Source organism: Topomyia yanbarensis, chromosome 3, assembly GCF_030247195.1.
Source record: "Topomyia yanbarensis strain Yona2022 chromosome 3, ASM3024719v1, whole genome shotgun sequence".
NCBI classification, from domain to species: Eukaryota; Metazoa; Arthropoda; class Insecta; order Diptera; family Culicidae; genus Topomyia; species Topomyia yanbarensis.
In genome coordinates, this window is record NC_080672.1 from 349,614,714 (window position 1) to 349,636,396 (window position 21,683).

Genomic DNA, 21,683 nt, shown 5'->3' on the forward strand with positions numbered 1-21,683 from the left:
CCACATGTTTTTTTGAAATGTTTGTAGAAGAATAACTAAAATGTCTGTAAAAGTCTGTAGATGGTTGTGTAAATCCTAGTTACACTAAAATTTTACTGTAATATAGATTGATAGTAGAATTCTATGGTGAAGGAATCACTCGTATTCGAAAACAGTTATTTTAGTGCAATTTTACTAAACACTATTACCCTTTTAAAAGTCTGTAGATCTCTGGCTACGTCTGTAGGAGACATCAAAAGTCTGTAAAATACAGACATGTCTGTAAATCTGGCATCACTGATTACGATGGAGCCTGGCCATGTTCTATCATCATTTTATTTTGCTGTATCAACTTGAAGAAATCTTTGTTAAAATAAAAGAAACAGACCGAACGCTTAGCTTGGGGATACTTATTTGTATTATGGTATGAAAAAATGGTATGAAAAAACACATAGATTAGTGCTTACACACTCTTCTTACAATTGTCGAAGACAAAAATATTTGCTTAAAAGAACAGCTCATGAAATGAAGAATGATAAATTATATTATTATTTATTCAACGAATATACAAATGTAGCTGCTTCCGTGTACTATGTCGAAATGTCGAATTAAACAAGGTGTCGTCGCCAACGTAGCATCCGTAGCCTAATACTTAGTCTTCCCAAAATACTGCAAGTTTCTCCTACTTCACAAATGTATGTTTAAAGTTGAAGCTACTATATAGACAATTTTTTTTTTCATTATTGTATGTCATTCATCAATATTCAGTTACAATTTTATCCGTCATACTAGGCTTGAAATGTCTCTGAATCAATACCGTTCGTTCAATTCAAGCAAGAGTCATCCCTCTCTTTGCAATAACACGAGTAAAACTCCTCACGTGAGGGTTGAATACCTTGCACATTTTTGTTGATTGTGCAGTCTTTCGTTAAAGCTATACGAGAGGTTAGTGTAGCATTGCAGGGGTTTTTCTAACCCGAAAAACTTAGATTAAAAACAACAATATATTTTTTGTAAAGAACGCCTATCATCCATTATGTCTAACGTACATTATGCCCAACGTTTTTATGTCTAAAGTATGTACGCCTAACGTGGTTATGTCCAACGTCGCGCGCCCGATCTGGTACTACATTTACTGTGGTGCAATAATTGCGTGTTCGCCCATTAGTGTTCAAATGTTCTATTCAATTTTGGCCCACTTAGTGTCCCTGTTCTTGTGAATAGTGTTCGACTGTTAATTACTAACGGAATCAACCACCTCCTTTAGGTTATCTGTTTATTTTGCTTTCCACAATCATTCATTCTGCATCCTTTATATTCTTCATATTTATGGTGTGATTGTTCTTTTGGTGTTCTCAGTATCATTTCATAGTACCCATCATGATGTTCGCGATCGTCAATATTATTGCATATGATATGCTTTCACAATCTGCCCATTAGCTATGATAACCATTTCGTAACCTCCCAAAAGAAAAAAAATACTAGAGTGTTGAATCACCCTATTCTTAGAGTCACTCTACCCATTTGAGTCCATTGGTTAGCGTATGCCATCTTTGTTCTTCGCATTAGTTCGAACGGTATTTTAGTTTGGGTCATCCCATCCGATTTTTGTGTCATTTGAACACGAACAGATCACCATTATCTGTTTACTTTTGGTCATATAGTGTAATGGGTTTATTTTCTCAATTATTATGTTGGTTCTTAAGAACGAAGCAAAGAGGTTGATGCCAATTTATACACGTTTCATCGATTGTAGACGGCGTAAATATTTAAATAATCCGTCACCCTCTTTAATAGGGCCAAAAGAGCTCTTGGTCCTGCTGTTTCTTATAAACGAACCCTAATACCATAATACGCTATCACATCAACTTAAAGTCAATACCAATTAGTTATTACTAACTTTCGTCTTCTGGAACCATACGAATCGTAGCCACTCGTTAAACACGAACTCAACACGAATAACGAATTACAAAACGTACCCTTAGCAATCATGCTGCACGAAGGAATCCGGACACCAAACAGTCAAATCACGGAATAATCTCAAAAACTTTTCAATCAATTACACTTGGCACTAAGAGCTTCCAGAAGGGAGAAAAAGTCGTCACGTAAACCGGGTGTCTCCTCGCCCGTCCGTGTACCATCTTTCCGTTTTTTTAAGTTTTTTTCTTTCTTCTTTTTCTACTTTCTCTCCCGCAAACAAGCATGCAATCTCATCCAACTACCACCTAGCGGGCCATTTTCTTCCCATCGCACCGCGCCAGTCACTCTGTTTCACGACCAATTTGGCGCAGTGAGTGAAAACGGTTCTCCTATCGCTTCGCTAAGCGCTAGTCTATCTGTCTATATCTATCTGTACCCACACTTTATAGCTAGCCAGCGTAGGGCAATCAATTGAAATTAATTTAGTCCCGCGCTGGTACCCGGTGCAATAGCGGAACATCCGAGATCCGAATATTGAGCAATGCGATCCGAATAGAGATGAACGGCAAACATGGTTGATTGTTTATGCTAATGCGAGACAATTGCGCTGCTCGAAACTTTTTGGCAAGTGGCACATTGATATTTTGTGTCTGCCAAGCACAAGATGACACTGTGAAGCAAATCTCACGTAGGTGTACACAACGCATACACCTATAAGCGGGGTCGTAACCGACTGATGAGCTTAGGGTACACAGTCGTTTTTCTAGACGATGTAAATCAGGGAAACCATTTTATTTGCAAGTTAAACTTATTTGTATCAGAAATAAAGAGTAAATTTGCTTCGTAACGACGTGTTCGATTGATTCATGAGTCATGAGAATTATCAGATATTGAACTCATGAAAAAATGTGTAGTTCGGCGTCATAAATTTCAAAAAGCAAATATGTCACCGCCTCTTCTCCCTTCAAACTTGCTGAAAAAATTAGTGAGGAAAATAATGTTTTAATAATACCTGAAATAAAAAAATCGGTCACGTTTCATAAAACAATAAAAACTTTCATACAATTTTGCTTTTCGACATTGAACCTTATTTTGGCAGTTTTGGAAATTACATGCCCTCATTATTATAGTATACATTGAGAGCTCGTTTTCCTCTTATCCTCGAAAAACATTCGGAATTTGATTAGTAATTTGCCTTTGCACGAGACATTCCCATATTTTGGCGTTTCTCGGATAGGTTCGAGGTTCAACAAAATCGGCGATTCAGTCTAACATCGAATGAATGTGATTAATGAAAGAAGTTCCTCTACGGGATTTTCTGTCTCATAGAAAGGCTAATACAGATTGATTTCTCGTTCGATTTTACTTTGAACGCTACTTTCGATAGAATCAAAATCGACTGTTGCATTCGAAATAAGTTTCGCTAAGAAACCAATCTGAATTCAAATCAAACTTTTGGGGACTAATATGAGGTTTGTTGCATAAGGTTTGCAGAAAGGCTTTAGACATTTGCAGATTGCATATGGGGCTGTAGTATTCAAACTGTATTTCTGCAGCCATAGGTCCGATTAGTACCAGTCGTCTTGGTGGACATTAAGTTCTATTTGAGAGTAAGTTTGCGAAAATCGTACTAGTCTTATCCGAAGAACCGATGAAACTTTAATTTTAAAATATTTACAGAATACGGAACTGACGGAATGGTCGGTGGTTGGCACTGTAGTCAAAGGAACTTTGGTCATCAGTGATCAAGAAGGCTCCAGCAAAACTAAATGTAGATATAGCTAATGAAGATATCGGCAGCACGATAGTACCATCACTCATCAGTCTCTTTGCGCAGCCCTAAACTGACAAAAAACATAAACTGGAGAAACAATTGCTGCCTGGTGGTATACGACGATTGTCGAGGGTGACGCCTACAGAGTTGACGAATTTAAAAGGCTCTGCTGCACCACCTGAAAGGTGTCCGAAGAATATGAAGGTCATCATAAAAGGACTTTTCCCGCACTATAAACCAACGAATGGTTGCTTTGACCTTACAATGAGAAGGGTGAATATAAAGCAGAAGCCCGAATAACCAACAAAGAGCTAGTCGAGACCACGATAGCCATAACAGTAAAGAAGGGCTTAGGACCAAAGAAATTCAAAACCTGGTTCTGAAAACGGCGATACAGTAGAACCCGGATATGTTCTGGACGACGTTGCAGAAATGCATCGATAAAGGTAGCTTTCCAGCTAACTAGAAGCGATAGAAGCTGCTGTTGATGGCGAAGCCAGCGAAACCTTCTGGAGATCTTTCATCGTCTATTGGATTCGGTCGGAAAACTGTTAGAAAGCTTAATTCCGAAGCGGTTTAGCAAGTACACGCTAGAAAGGCTGGCCTACAGTGGATGCCATCCGAATGGTTGTGGAAGCTGCGGAAATAGCACAGACAAAAACAGTGAAGGATATACCGCTATTATTGATCACTTTAGACGTGAAAAATGATTTCGACAGTGCTAGCTGGGAAGCAATCGCTTATTCGCTGCACATCATGAGGGTTCCTATCACTGTATCACTGCAGTACGTTGAAGAGCTACTTTCAGAACCGAACACTGATCTACAAAACAGAACAAGGAGATAGAAGAATGACAATTACGAGGAGCGTTTCTCAGGGCCGAGCCGCAAACACTGGCGACATCCGTCTCCTCTACGATATCTCACGCCGCCTTAGTGGGACAAAGATTACTGCTACGATACCCGCGAAAGACACGTCGGGACAGTTGTTTATCGACCGCGCTGACCAGCTGAAACGCTGGTTCAAACACTTTGAAAACCTTTTTTAAGTGTCGGCCACGCCACCAACAACTCGGCATGGTCCGCCAAGGGTTCGACGTATTACCCGCGACAACACCGAAGCTTCATCGTTGCAAGAGATAGAAGCAGCCATCCGGAGCATGAAATCGAACAGAGCCCCAGGGTTCGATCGCATATCTGTAGAGATGCTCAAAGCTGACCCCGTAGCATCTGCACAACTGTTGTATCAATTATTTTACAATATTTGGGACACCGCGACGGCAGACTGGATGCAAGGCGTCTTAGTGAAGGTACCCAAAAAGGGTGACCTGACTGTATGCGATAATTGTTACTGTGTATCGTTCTTAAAGTTCTCTGCAAAGTGATCCTGAACCGGATACAGGAGAAGATAGACGCAACTCTCCGACGGCAGCAGGCAGGATTCCGTACCGGACGATCCTGTGCGGACCGTATTGTCACGCTCCGTATCATCCTGGAGAAAGTCAATGAATTCCAAGAGTCTCTACTCTCTACTTAGTGTTCATCGACTACGAAAAAGCTTTCGACCGTCTCAATCACGAAAATATGTGGGGAGCCCTAAGACGGAAGGGAGTCCCTGAGAAAATCATCGGCCTAATTGAAGCAATACGAGGCATACTCGTGCAGAATATTGCACGATGGTATCTTGTCTGACCCCATCCGGGTCGTGGCTGGAGTTAGGCAAGGATGCATTCTATCACCGCTACTGTTCTTCATCGTAATCGACGAGATCCTGGTAGGAGCGATTGACCGTGAACCAAATCGTGGGTTGCTGTGGCAACCTATTTCTATGGAGCATCTGAATGACTTCGAATTGGCTGATGACGTTGCTCTCCTAGCACAACGGCGCTCTGACATGCAGAGCTTTTTTTTTGGTTCAGTGTATTTTCACCGATTAGTTGTTTGTGTTGATCGCTCCAGTTATTTTTTTAATATTTGACGTGATTTGTGCCGTTTAATCGTCGTTTATCGTATCAGTCGATCTTAAATTTTGCTTGCGCCCTTGGTATTGTGAAGTTTTAAAGTGTTTTCTACAAATTTTGTTTTGTGTCGTGAAAAAGTCCAGTGAAAATCGAGATTGTTTACATCACCGGACCTGTGTGTAATTACCCACAAAAAATTCACGCGCTCATTTCGCCATCTGCACGCGAGTAGAGGAAAGTATTTCCCACCATAACTTGGCGCACAGTGAGACGAAAACGAAAAGTCGGATCTAGGGCGGGTAGAAAATCGGCATTATGACAAGTGCATGCGATCACTGCGCGAAAACCGTCAAATCGGACGATGACTTTATCGAGTGCATGGGATTTTGCAAAAATGTGGTGCATATGCAGTGCGGTAAACAACTCAACAAGCCGTTCTTGAAAAAACTTGCCGAAAATCCAAATTTATTTTGGATGTGCAATGAATGTGTCAAGTTGATGAAGTTTGCTCGCTTTCGCGACACCGTTTCCTCGCTTGGATGTGTTATCGCTGCTATCGCTGGGAAAACGGATGACGTCTGTGCTGAACTAAAGGCAGAGTTATCAAAAAATAACCAGCAAATTTCGCACCTCGCCAGAAAGGTTTCAACAGCCACTCCAGTCCGGCCAAATTCCGGTACATCTCGACCACCTCAGAAACGTCGTCGCGAGGATGGTCCTGATCCGAGCAGTATTCTTGTCGGCGGTCGAAAGCTAGTCGATAATAGCAACATTCTCACGGTTCCTCCTCCCACTCCGTTGCTCTGGATGTATCTTTCCCGCTTTCATCCCAGCGTTAGCAAGGAGACAGTCGAAAAAATGTCCAAAGAAGGGCTAAACTGCAACGAGGAAATAAAGGTCATTCCGCTTGTTAAAAAAGGCATAGACGTCAGTACTCTGAACTTCATATCTTTCAAAGTTGGAGTTCACCCAAAGTACCGTGAAGCAGCTCTTAACCCTGACACATGGCCGCAAGGCATATTGTTCAGGGAATTTGAGGATAGCCGTACCCAGAACATTTGGTGCCCACCGACTGATTTTCCTACGCCTTCGGAAGTCGCATGTATTCCGCTAAGTCAACCCGGCCCATCAACCCTACAGAGGACTCCGCAACGATTGGCAATGCCACTATACCAAGCTACACCGCCATTGTGAAGGAGTGTCGACGCTGATCGCATACTGGGACGCAATGCAGTTGGTACAATGGAAGCCCTCGATCCCCCCGCTACAGTCGAGCCCTTGCAGCCAGCGTTCAGCAGTCGTCCCGGTCCTGTATGTGTGGGTGGAGAAGGGGTCTTCCAAGCCGCCTTTCTCGGCAAGTATTATACAAATTGTAACGATACAACGGTTAAACCGATTCACGCTTCTAGTTCATCGTCCAACACTCGCCGTAAGCTACTACCGTCCCGTTCCTGCTCTCCGCATCGCTCCATCGGGGTTCAACGCATACTGGGACGCACCGCAGTTGGCACTATGGAAGCCCTCGAGCCCCCCGCCACAGTCGAGCAATTGCAGCCAGCGATCATCAGTCGTCCCGGTCCTGTGTGTGGGATGGGTGAAAGGGTCTTCCAACCCGCCACAAATGGCAAGTATACATCTGATCCGAACACTTCAAGCGCTGATGTATTCTTCGCTTCCAGTAATTTGCCTTTTGCTCTAACATCTTGTGACGAGATGTCAACTATTTCTGTCGCCGATGATGATCGCTGCATTCTGGAGCGCGATGCAGTTGATTCGCCCTCTGCAGAACCTGATCCGTCATCCAATAACATCGAGATTTACTACCAGAATGTTGGTGGCTTAAATTCATCAACGGACAGCTATTTGCTGGCGACCACGGGCTGCTGTTATGACGTCATCGCCTTAACCGAGACGTGGCTCAACAACCGTACTCTGTCTCACCAGGTGTTTGGTTCAACATTTGATGTCTTCCGCTGTGATCGCAATGCCCTCAACAGCCGCAAGACATCAGGTGGTGGTGTACTCATCGCCGTTCGCCATGGTATAAAAGCCCGAGTGATCAACGATGAGCGGTGGGAGAGCTCCGAGCAAGTGTGGATATCAGTGAAACTTGCCGATCGCAATCTCTTCCTGTGTGTCGTGTATTTTCCACCTGACCGAATTCGTGATTACAGCCTGATCGATGTACATCTTTCCTCCGTTTCTTTCATCACCTCGATCGCTGCCCCATCTGATGATATTGTTATACTGGGCGACTTTAACTTACCTGGCTTGACCTGGTGCCCAGCAAGTAACGGATTTCTACGATTGGATATCGAAAAATCTGTGCTTATCAACAATGCCAGTTGTATCTTGGACAACTACAGTAGCGCAACTCTTCGGCAAATTAATAATATCATCAACGAGAACGGACGTACATTGGACCTCTGCTTTGTAAGTGCCCGGGACTACGCTCCGTACTGCTGCGCCGCTCCGACACCTTTAGTCCAGCATGTGCGCCATCATCCCCCACTACATCTTGTACTCGCTGGTAACCTAGGAGTGAGTTTTGAAGACGTCTCAAGCTCTATCGTCTACGATTTTAAAAACGCTGACTACGACAGCATCGTTAGCACGCTGTTGGATATAAATTGGGACGAAAATCTTAACAATGATGACGCGAACGAAGCAGCGATGACGTTTTCTAATATTCTTAACTACCTAATCGACCGTCATGTGCCAAAACGAACAGTCAGCACAAATCAACACCCTCCCTGGCAATCAACAGTACTTAGACGATTAAAAACTGCCAAACGAGCCGCATTTAAAAAGTTCTCGAAGCATAAGACACTTGCATTACGAAACCACTACTTTCAACTCAACCACGAATACAAACAGCAAAGCAGACGTGCCTTTTTTAGATATCAGCGAAACGTCGAACGTCAACTGAAATCCAAGCCCAAGTCGTTTTGGAAATATGTGAACGAGCAGCGAAAAGAATCCGGGTTACCATCTTGTATGTCATTAAATGGAGTTTTAGGCACCGACACTAAGGAAATTTGCCAATTGTTCTCCGACAAATTTTCAAGCGTTTTTTCCGACGAGAACCTTTCCCCACAACAAGTCGCTGCCGCTTCAAATCTAACTCCTTCTCTAGGACGAACCATCAACCGAATTTGTGTCGATAATGCTGCCATTCTTGCAGCAAATTCCAAGCTGAAAGCATCTAGTTCCCCGGGTCCAGATGGCGTTCCTTCGATTTTTGTCAAAAAGTGCATCAGCGGGCTTCTTGAACCACTTCGGCGAGTCTTTGTGCTATCACTCAATACTGGAACATTCCCTTCCTGCTGGAAAGCAGCGCACATGTTTCCAGTTCACAAAAAAGGAAACAAATCGAACATTGACAATTATCGAGGAATCTCGTGTTTAAGTGCAGTATCAAAACTATTCGAGCTGGTTGTCTTAGACCCTCTTTTCTTTCACTGCAAACACTACATTGCAGACGATCAACACGGATTTATGCCTAAACGATCGACAACGACTAACCTGCTCTCGTTCACAACATATGCAATGGATGGATTCGCTGACGGATTGCAAACCGATGCTATTTACATGGATCTATCTGCGGCCTTCGACAAAATCAATCATGATATCGCAATAGCGAAGCTGGACAAACTCGGTATTCATGGACAACTTCTGCGCTGGTTTCGTTCCTACCTCGATGGAAGGCAGCTCCAAATCAGCATTAAGGACTGTCTATCTGCACCATTCTTCGCTACATCCGGCATCCCACAAGGAAGCCATCTCGGTCCAGTAATATTCCTCCTCTACTTTAATGACGTCAATTTCACATTACAAGGACCCCGCCTTTCTTTCGCTGACGACATGAAAATTTTTCAACAAATACGGGATAAAACCGATGCCGAGCTTCTTCAGAGGGAATTGGACAGCTTTAGTACGTGGTGTGATCTAAACAGAATGGTTTTAAACCCGAGCAAATGCTCAATCGTTACGTTCACGCGGAAACGCCATCCGATTCAGTTTAACTACCATCTCTTCGACTCGAGTATTCCAAGACACTCTAACGTCAAGGATCTCGGAGTCATCATGGATTCGGCACTAACGTTCAAACCACATACATCATCCATTGTGGATAAGGCTTCAAGACAGCTTGGGTTCATCTTCCGAATAGCGAAAAACTTTAAGGACGTATACTGTTTAAAATCTCTCTATTGTGCGCTGGTTCGCTCAACACTGGAATATTGTTCTGCTGTTTGGAACCCTTACTACCAGAACGGTGTCGACAGAATCGAGGCCGTCCAACGCCGGTTCATACGCTTTGCACTCCGACATCTTCCTTGGCAAAACAGATTTCAGCTGCCGAGCTACGAAAACCGTTGTCAGTTAATACAGCTCGATACTCTAAGCATCCGGAGGGACTGCTCTCGAGCCCTGTTCGTCTCGGACTTACTGTCTGCCAGGGTGGATTGCCCTACAATCCTCGGACGCCTCGATCTTCAAGCTCGCGTTCGAGCTCTGCGCAATAACTCTCTTCTGCGAGTCCCATTCAGGAGAACTAACTATGGGCGCCAGGGCGCTGTTACCGGACTCCAGCGTGTGTTTAACAGTGTGGCGACGGCGTTTGACTTCAACCTGACAAGGAATTCGATAAAAACTAAAATTATTCGTATTCTGAAATGTAATTAGTTTAAGTAACCACCATTGGGGCCAAGGGGTCTGTTGGTGACGGTACAACAAATAAACAAATAAGCTTGATGATCTTGCCGATCGCTCCTCAGCGGCAGGTCTCAAAATCAACGTCAACAAGACTAAATCGTTGAATATAAACACGGTCAACCCTTCCAGTTACCGTAAAGCTGGAAGGGTTGACCGTGGGCAAGCAGTGGAGAATTTCGAAAGCTTCCAATATCTTGGTAGCCAAATAGCGTCTGATGGAGGCACCAAGATCGACATAGGAGCACGGATCAAGAAGGCGAGGGCTGCTTTTGCGAGTTTAAGAAATATCTGTAAAAACAATCAGATTAATCGACGCACCAAAACCCGAATATGCAACTCGAACGTAAAATCTGTACTGTGTACTACCAGTGAAACCTGGTGTGTATCAGTGGAGAACACCCAACGGCTGCAGGTTTTCATCAATAGATGAAGACTGGACTAGCAGGACATCTCAGCAGTGGCAGACCCAGAGGCTCATGGCGGCGCAGCCTCAACAAGGAAATAAAAGAAGTCGACGAAAGTTTGACCTGGCAGCAGGTCAAGGCGATGGCGGGCAATCGTTCAGGATGGCAATCCTTCACAACGGTCCTTAGCCACCACCAGGGGTGCGCAGGAATAAAAGTAGTAAGTTTCTCAGGGCGCTATTCTTGCCTGACGCTAGAGAACGTGGCGTGCGATGAAATAATGAAACTGAAACTTGCCAGGGGCGCGAAGGTTATTGGTTTTGCAAATGATGTTGTATTCCAGTAGTCGATGAATCACTAGAATATGCGAAGGAACTCACCACGGAGGTGATAGATTTAGTGAAACACTCGATGCAGGAAAAAAGTTGGCTTAAACTCATCGTAAAACAAGTGTGATGTTGATTAGCAATCGATGGTTAATACAACAAGCAAAAATCACGATCAGAGAATATATCATCGACACAAAGCGTGAATGTTAATAGTCATATCGGATATGCTTGTGAGCAGACGGGAAGAGCACCATAGGTTTGATTAGATTAATACCAAAGAATTCCGCGATAAGCAGTAGCAAGTGGAGGCTTCTGGAGAGCGTATCATCGTCAATTCTCCGGTACGCAGGACTACGCCTGATTTTCAGCAGTATAGACCAGAAGTAACAAGTCGTGTTATTTGGCCTTGAAAATTGCATCACGCATCGATTTTCGTCATCAGCTAGTCAAACCCATTTCAAAATGGCGGTTGAACGAATCGTTTTATTTGCGATTCTTTGCAGTGGAAACGTTTGTAGATCTTTAGATATGTGCTCAAGGACGTTCTTGATTGAACTGTGACATCCGTTGAACTTTATACTATATTGAACTTGATCATGAACATTAAGTCAGTCTTTATCACTAGATGTACATCATTGAAGTACAGCAGAAACATCAACAGTACCAGGTGCTTTCCTCAGGATGTCTATTGACGTTGAAGTAAATGTGGGTACCTGGCTCTATCTCTCGATCCATGAGGAAGGACCGTAACACCTACTAAACTAATTATTAATTCCAAAAAACTGCATTTTGGCAATCATGGTTTTATTTTATTAAATTTTAATCATTATTTTATCATGGTTTAATTTAACAGAAGTGGTGGATCGGTTGGTAAAATAACCTGAAACTAAAAACGAGATTCCATATTGTAGGATGTTAGAAGGTTGGTCGCCGTCTAACATCAATAACCTTCGAGACAACATTCAATGAGGTTAATCCACGATTGTCCAGCAAGATGAAAATATGCCCCTGGCGCAGAGTCGCTAAAACCTCGATGAGGGTTTTCAAAAGTTGTGGAGGAACTCCGCCGGGTCCAGGATTGAAAGACGATTTAAATCAAGAAGAAGCTTAGGCGATTACTATTTCATCAACATCGATAGTACCCAGAGTTTCTTAATTGAGAAAAAAAACAGTTTGTTTTTCACCCTCGGTGCTGTAATTTTGATAGTGAATCAAAAGTGAACCATTAGGTGCAGCGTTCCCGGGAGGACAGTTCCCTACGTGATGCAAACAAGAGATCATTACTTGCTTTGTTTTAACTGCTGGCTTTTGGGACTTTTTCTGCGTGCTGGTGTGAAGCCCAGACGGCAGTTCGGAAGTCACTCGCTGACTATTAGGAATCCCACGTGTAGCGGCATTCCGCCGGAAGTTGTGTAGGCACCACGGAGTTCCCGGTGAGATTTTTCTATGTTATTTTTATCATATTGTTTTCAGGAGAGCTGCGTATGCATTGGTAATTTTATTAGTATTGATGTAATTTCTAATATAGGTTTATATACATTCAATTAGCCTTTTGTTATCTCCGTCATCTATGGAAACTGTTTCGGTTCCGATCGTTTTCAGTAAGTAGATGATTGGACTATTATCAAAATAAAAACGCTTGTAAGCCTGTCCTCCATTGATAACACTGTGGTGCATGATTTCGATATTGCACCACTTTCTGTCACCTACGATTTCCGTAAAGCCGACCATCGCAGTATCGCAGACCTTTTTTCCACCATCGATTGGGAAAATATTTTGGACCTCGAAGATGTCGAATCCGCAGTTCAAATTTTTTCCAACGCTCTGGCGTACGTTATTGACAGGTACGTTCCGAAAAAAGTTCACCATCGACAAACCGGTCCTCCATGGCAAACATTGCGACGGTTGAAGTCTATTAAGAGAGCTGCCCTGCGGAGGTTTACCAAGTATCGTACAATATCACTCAGAGACTATTACGTCAGTCTCAACCATGCATACAAACGAGCTAGTCAAAACTGTTTCTATCGATATCAGCAAAATATTCAGCGTAATCTCAAGTCGCATCCTAAACGTTTCTGGAAATATGTGAACGAGCAGCGCAAGGAATCTGGACTGCCGTCGTCTATGACTTTCAATGGCAACATAGCTTCCACATCACGAGATATACCTATGTGCACTTTTTTCGGAAAAATTCGAGAACGTGTTCACAGATGAGGAATTAACTATTGAGCAAATCAAACTCGCTGCTAGCAGAGCTCCACTTGTGGGTCAAACTCTGAGTGCTATCGATGTCAACGCAACGATGATTACCAGAGCTTCCTCTCGACTTAAGTCATCCTTCAATCCGGGACCCGACGGGTTCTCCTCCGCTTTTCTGATAAGGCACATTGAAGTTTTGGTTAATCCGCTTCTTCACATCTTTCGAATCTATTGACAGAGGTATGTTTCCATCTTGCTGGAAATCAGCGAACATGTTCCCAGTACAGGGAAATAAGCGAGACGTCAATAACTACCGTGGAATAACTTCATTGAGTGCTGTCTCGAAGTTGTTCGAGCTTGTGATTATGGAACCTCTTCAGGTTCACTGTAAGCAGTACCTAAGTGACGATCAACACGGCTTCACGTCTGGACGGTCAACTGCGTCTAACCTATTATGTTTAACATCCTTCATAACAGAGAGTATGGAACATCGCGCTCAAACCGACGTTATTTACACCGACTTATCTGCCGCTTTTGACAAGATAAACCACGATATCGAAATGGATGATAATATAATATAATATAATATAATGGAGAGATTTGGAATTAATGGTAGTATTTTGCAATGGTTTCGATCCTACCTCACTGACCGAGAGATAGCGGTTGTCATAGGATAATGCCAGGCCCCTACATTCTCTTCTACATCTGGAATACCTCAAGGAAGCCACTTGGGACCGTTGATGTTTCTGATATACTTCAATGATATACATCTAATTTTGAAGACACCACAATTATCCTTCGCAGATGACCTCAAGATTTTTCGCCTAATTCGTTCAATTGAAGATTGCAGAGTTCTCCAACAGCAGCTTCAAGTCCTTGCTGATTGGTGCTATACGAACCGCATGTATGTAAACCCGAAGAAGTGCTCGGTAATATTTTTTTCACGGAAGAACTATTCGATTTATTCTAACTGCCGTCTACTAGAGACAGAAATCGAACGTGTCAGTCACGTGAAGGATCTGGGAGTGATTCTGGATTCTCAACTTACGTTTAAACAACACGTATCCTATGCAGTTGGTAAAGCGTCTCGAGCACTGGGATGCATATTCAGGATAGCCAAAAACTTTACGGATGTTTATTGTCTCAAATCGCTGTACTGCTCTTTATCCCGATCAAATCTAGAATATTGCCCTGAAGTTTGGAGCCCGAACTATAATAAAGGCGTTGAAAGAATTGAAAGTGTGCAGCGACGCTTTTTACGTTTCGCGCTCCGTAGATTGCCGTGGAGAGATCCTGTCCGACTACCTAGCTATGAAAACCGATGTCAGCTGATTCAACTATAGCCCCTACATGTTCGAAGGAATACCGCAAGAGCTTTGTTCATCGCTGACAATCTGCAAGGCCGCATAGATGCCCCAGCTGCTTTGGAACAAATCAACATAAACGTCGCACCTCGAGCACTACGTAACAACAATATGTTCCGGTTGCCATTCCGACGCACAAATTATAGTATGTATGGAGCCATCACTGGTCTGCAAGGAATTTTCAACCAGGTAGCTTCAGCATTTGATTTCAACGTTTCTCGACATACTCTGCGTACACGTTTCTCCAGATTGTTTAATCATTTCGTTAACAACACTTGACCTTTTTATTCTTTGTTTGTAATTATTGTATGATTATTGTTTTTATGTGCGACTTGATTATTAGAAATAAGATTAGTATTTAGGCCAACATCATTGGGGCTTTGATATGCCTGCTGATGTATTAAACAAAATAAACTAAATGTACCGCATCCATAAACGTCAGGAAAAGTACTGGTTACGCTTGTAGATCTTGAGACCTTCACTCCATGAAAGACTTGAAATACCTGGAACATGAGTAAATATAACGATACCTACCTATTTGATAACGAATAGTTTTAAGTTATATAATTATTAAATTTCGTGAGCTGTTTTGGCGAAACGAATTGTAATAAGAATGCAAGGCAAGATTTTTTTCGAGATAAACTTCCGTTATTATTTATTTAAATCCCGAATAAAGGACCCTTTTACGAACCCCCGGTTTTTTTTCGTAAATTCCAGCGTATTTAAATTACATATATTTCTAGAAATTTCTTGCTATTCGCCATTACGATATTCCTAAAACGTATTTTCAAGGACCCGATGTGTCTCCGGGTGGCAGGTCGTTCAGAGACTTCTAAAGTTTTGAATCGCGCGAATTCCATCACAATATTTGTAACGAACCCCTATACGTACCTGCAATCTCCCTCCTCTCGTGACACTTGTGGAGTACGCAGTAGTATTTACGGTCTTTAGCAAAAGCACGTGTCGGACTAACATTCTTTCCCTCTTTTGCTGCGATCTACTTGGTCGACGCCGGTTTGGATCAATAAACAACATGGGATTACCAGGAGTTGTACATTGAATCATCCTTCAATGTACTTCTCCTGACAGTCCCATGTTGCTTATGTATCAAAACCCGCGGTGGCAAGGCCCAAAAGTAGATCGCAGCAAAAGAGTAAAGGAGTGTTAGTTCGACACTTGTTACTCTCAGGCATTATCGCTCCATGGAGTTGGAGATTTAGAAGAGTATAAGATGTAGAATTCACTCCAAGCAAACGAAGCGACCTCTAAAGCATAGCTTGTTGTTCAATTTTTTAGTAAGTCTTCGAGTATTCGGTCACTCTAAAAGGAAAAATCTTGTTTAGTTTCAGTTTTTTATTAACCCTGGGTAGACGACTACCGGGAGTAGCCTATGTTTTCTAATAAAGACAATTTGAACTTCAAACAGTCGGCCGTGTGTATTACCTAGAAAATCTAATCTTATGTGCGTAATTGACCGGAACATTATTTATTGCAACAGTATTTAGACAGATTTCGTCATTTCAACTCTACGATCCATTTATTGGGTTGATGAAAGCCACCGAATGTATCATCACGTAGTATAGATAAATAGTCGCGATAGCGCGAATTGTTTTTGATCAAAGAAAGTGTTTTCTAATCTTCATAACGGTCTGTGGGTGGAATGTACGCGTAACCAGCGATAATAGCGGGTTACTGGTCAACAACGGAAATTGAAGATTCATAAATGCATATGCGACAAATTTTCAAAAACCGATTGACCAGTGATCATCAATACTTATCAGAGCCTAATCGTACTGTGACTGATCTAACAATTATTCAAACACAAATGATACTTTCTCAGTCAATCAATTTTATAGCTGAAACTGATTCCTTATGCCTAGAGCTTCCATCCCGGGAATTTATTTCCCAGGAATCCCGGGATTTTTGGATTTCCCGGGATTCCCGATTCCCGGGAAATTGTGTTTTTTCATTCCCGGGAATCGGGAATCCCGGGAAAAAAGATTTTTAAATTATTCCAATAGACTTAGATCCTGCAAATGAAATTCTGTAGGAAATATCTTTACCGGCAAACATTTGCAGATTGTGCTTTTCCAACTGATTTGCAGACCAATGGACAATATATGTTTAGGCTCACTGATATGTTTTTTGTGATTTTTTAAGGTATACTCAAACCACTGCTAAAGAATGTTGATTTTTTCATTCAAAAATGGATTAATTTGCCGGCCGTTGTACCGAACCATTTCCTTACAGTGGCGTTAGTGATGCGCACGATGAGCCGATTGATAAGATTTTTTAACAGTTCTTTTTATAGTTTATTTTAATAGTTAGATCTGGAATGAAAGGGCTTGCCATCAAATTAGTAAGGGACATTGCGTTACTTACTTAAAAAATCGATGTGTGTTTATTTAAAAACTTGGGATGGTTTGTAGTGATATCATGCTTAACGCAAACGCTATTTAAAATAAGGAATGTTTCTAGAACGTCTGCAGAAATAGTTGGTCGGTTCATCGAATGCATATTACGTCTTATTTGTTATACCGTAACTGTAATATCTGTAAATTTTTGGATGCATGAAAAGAAATACATAACGTATCTGTCCAATATTATGCGCATTCAAACTCTTTGAATGTCGCTTTCAAGGATATAGGCAGGATTTTTGAAGGGATACGATCAAGCAATCCAGATACTTGGCCGTAACAGCAAATCGATGGTAGGCTTCATCCATCGCTGCACAGTTCGTCCATTATCTGCTTGATTTTGATTCACACTTAATTCGAAATGATGCTGATTGAATGATGTATAGGCCACCAAATCGCCATCTTCTGACAATTGCTTTAGGACAGATATACATGCAATCAAACGGGTTTGAAAACTTTTCAATTTATTCTTTTGTTTTCAAGAGAATCATTTACCTTTTTATTTTTATTCTGTATTCCCGGGATCCCGGGATTTCTCGGGAAATTTATTATTTATTTCCCGAATCCCGGGAAGCTGAAAACCGTCGGGAAATGGAAGCTCTACTTATGCCATTACACTTTCCCATCATATCATACACTTTGAAGCAACTGTCTTACTAACATATATTTTTCTGTTTGTTTTAGGTTTACAAATCGGCCAAAACCCGCTTCAATGTCTGTAATGTGACGAGGTTTGAGAGAGAAAAAAAAAAATAACTAAATGGTGTGTTGTTTCGTTTGAAGTCGGAACCGATGGAAAGCGGCGGCTTAATCCGTACACACGTTCACAAAGGCACCGAAGAGTAAAACCTGGCGCACAGGCAGGCAAAGGCGAATGAAAGTGGCCAGAAAAATGAAGAATTTGTATAGTGCTAAAAGAAGCAACGAGGGGTAGTAGTAGCAAAGCAAAACCTTGGTGAAAAATTGATGGGTTTTTTTCCTCACTTTTGTTTCGAACCGTGCTGCTTGCTGTGTGCGAGTGTGTGTGTGTTTCCAAGCAGCTGTTTCTATTCAGCTCGGATCGTCTCCGTCAGTCATGACAAAACAGTAATTAGAGAATACAAAACATTCGATGCACTGGAGGCTTTGAACGAAGAAGAATACTATTTAATAAAAATATTGAAAGCAGCCCGAAGAAAAAGAAAATAATTGCAACCCTCGACTAATGGTGAGAAGGTGAGATTGTAGCAGTGTTAGTGGAAGTGCTAGTGCCAGAAGAACGTCACAGTTTTTGTTAGCTCCCAAACAGAGATGCCCAGCGTGTGTGTTTGTGCCAGTGAGCAAGAAGAAAATTCGACTGCATGAAGCAAAGGTAGAAAACAGATAATAAAGATTGCCCCGAGCGTCAGCAAGCAAGCGAGCGAGGCAGGAAGAAAACAAAATTGGAAAAAAGTAGGAGGAAAACTCCTCCGCTTCTGCCCATCGTTCGTGTCGCCTCCGTCAATCATCAATCAATTTGTAATTTGCCTACCGACACTACGAAGCAGGGCGGGTTGCGTTTCCGCTTGCGGTGCCTCCTTGGCCTGTGGGACAGCAGGGCAGGTATCGGGGCATCGAGCCAATCTGTCGGGCACGAACTCGTGCTCGACCAGCCAGCAGGGAAGGTGTAACTCGTTGGTCAAGTAAGTACACCTTTCTTTCTTTCCCGCGGCTCTCGGAGAGAGAAACGCTACTTGATTATCTTCGAAATCCATTATGGGCGAATGAGCAGGAGGGGGTTTGAATATATGCGGAAGCTGATTGCTTGTCATGGTTTGGTGCTTGGGCTGATGATCTAGAGAACATTACGTATTTTACTGTTGTTGTTGTTGTGGAAAAGCCTATTGTTGATACCATCAATCGACCCTGGTTGATCTCAATTGACTCGGGATTTATTTTTCATTCCTTGTGAAGGAAGGTATGTAGTATGACCACAGAGTGTATTATCTAGGGAAACCATAGGATTGAAACTCCTAATTTGCCAGAAGCGTTTAGGTAGGAATAGCCTAGCTGTGCAAAATTAAAATAGCAAAGAGAACTGCGGGCATTTCAGATGGGTTGGATTTTTTCTAGGTTAAGCAATACATCTTGGTTTTTCGGCGGCGCCGGTGGTTGAGTGGTAAGCGTGACCGCCATTCATTCCAGTTGGTCTAAGTTCAATTCCAGTCGAGGTCATTGAGATTTTTCTGAGGCCATGAGTTTGATGGATCGATATATAGTCCAGATAGTGGAGTCACCTCTCTGGCGTCGGTAATGAAGAAGTAGAATTTAACTTCTATACTTACTAGCAAATATCCTCCTCCCGTGATACTTGTGGAGTGCGCAGTAATATGTAAGGCCTCTAGCAAAAGCAAGTATCGGACTAACATTCCTTCCCTTTCCTATCTACGGTCTGGTCGGCGCCGGTATTGATCAATGAAACAGTTTAGGATTACCAGGAGTTGCAGATTGAAAGATGGTTTCGCTACTCCCAAGCATTATTATCTATCGATTCCCTGTGTAGCTTTAGTCAATTCAGAATGATAACGGAGTAGCAGCCGGGGATGGTCGTACAAGCTTAAGCAATACATCTTGATTTTTGAATTGAATAAAATAGATAACTAAATCAATCATAACAATTTTAGTATCACATGAAAATTGGTAAAAGGTGGTTGGTTCTCTCCAGTGGTTTATGAGAAAATATAGATTTATCTTAAAGTTGAAGTAAATGTGAGAATGGATGAACCCAACATTTTACAGAAAGTGGATATTTGTGAAATCCAATTTTGATCACATCTAAGTAAGATTGACACTAATGACCTATAAAAATATAGTATTTATATGGTCGATTATTGTTAGTTTATCACATTCATCTTGAATTTTTTTTATATTGTAACGACATATAATTAGCAAGGGACTGGAAGGTGAAGTATTTTGCAAATATTAAGAGCCATAGTACTCCAGGAAGAGCAAGGATTTGAAGTATGTAGTTTGACCACACGGTGTATTTAGAAAAGCGTGGAGTAGGGTCAATGAACAAACTTAGAGTTTCCCGGTTACTTAACTCTTTGTCTTCTGCAATGCAGGAGTCAGGATCTTTTGGCATTAAATGCGAATCACCTGAGTCTGCGGCATGCCCGGACAAGCGTAAAGTCAATTTAATGACTAATGCTGTCGGAACCGAATATTATGTGCGTTACTATATTACTAATACGAGAAGCTTGTGTATCAAGATGATTGAACAAAAGAATGAGGGGTTTTTCGTTAGTTACGAATCACCAAAATGTTGATTGATTTTGAATGTGGCGATGTTCGTCCATTTCTTCGCGAATGAAAATATTTTTTAGAAAAACAAATAGCGAATACTAGTATACAGATTGTCCATACTCAGTATTATCATCAGAAAAATGTTGATACCAGGTTTAAAATACAGCTCAAGAGACTATTATCCTTTCCGTTAATCAATATCTCCATTAATAATAACAAATGATAGTGTCAACAAGGTACGACTACACGATTTGTCTCGCGATATATTGCAAACGACACTGAAATAATTCATGACCCAATACGGACAGGTTTCAGATGAAACTTGGAAGAATATCTACGTATATCGACGACAGACCCGCACTTAAGGAACAACATAGCTCAGACAGTCCTATGTCTGTATAAAAATCAGTTTCCTAAAGGGTTATACCAATCGAGCTGATATTTATTTGGACTGAGTAAACTAATCTGTATGTTTTTCTTAGTGTTTATTTGATCAACTAGGAAACTAATCCACAGAGCATTAAATGTGCATGGGGAAAACGCATGGTCTTGTCTGAGTGGTATGATAACTTCAATCGTGTATGAGGTTAATTAGTTATGGAATTTGCGTTTCCACTTCGTCTCATCAAAATCCGGTACTAACTTATTGACAGGACTAAGCTAGCGCCAAATTGACGCCAGCTCCCACGGAAAACGGAAACACTACTTGTGGTTCCAAGCAAACTCCTAGTCCTGCGTTATGTACCGGAAGAAAAAAAAAGAGTTCTCAATAAGCTGTTATTGAAACGATGCATTATAATAGATGAATTTCGCGCTAAATCGTATTCAGGGTTAGCAGCACCCTTTCAGATTTTAATGAAACTTTCTGTACTTTGTCGCTTTGCATACTTTGTTTTTCCAAAAATGATCTAGACTGTCTTTTGAAAGGGGTCAAACTTTTTTTTATCATTTTTTTCAAATGGCTATTGTCTAAAAATGACAAATCCTACAAAAAATGTTGCAGGAGTGACTTACAAAATTAGTCAAATTTTAAAATAAAAAATTGTGAAAAAATTCTTCATCGACTCCTACAATGAAAAAAATCGATTTAAAAAATTTAAACTCGATTTACAAAAAAGCCCCATTTTTGATTTAGATGAAATTTTGTTCCAAGATAGGTAATTATATTCTCTACCTACCGTCAAAAGTTCAAGTTGGGCACTTCCAAGAAAAAAAATTTTTGGAAAAAAGCTTTTCCTTGTCCAAACTAATTTTTTTTCAGTGTATTTTTATCAAAAACTAAACCAATGAAAGTCATCTCAGAATCCAATTTCCCAACAGCTAGTTGCCTGATACATGCAAAAAGTATCAGCAACGA

At 41.6% G+C, this 21,683-nt stretch overlaps 1 protein-coding gene across 1 annotated transcript in view; it reads left to right on the top strand.

Moving 5' to 3' along the window:
- Positions 1-21,683, top strand: part of LOC131692056 (arginine-glutamic acid dipeptide repeats protein) — a 150,140-nt gene that overhangs the window by 6,742 nt on the left and 121,715 nt on the right. Inside the window, 1 exon segment of the mRNA XM_058978901.1 lies at positions 17,747-18,723. The gene's annotated coding sequence lies outside the window, so the exon portion shown is untranslated.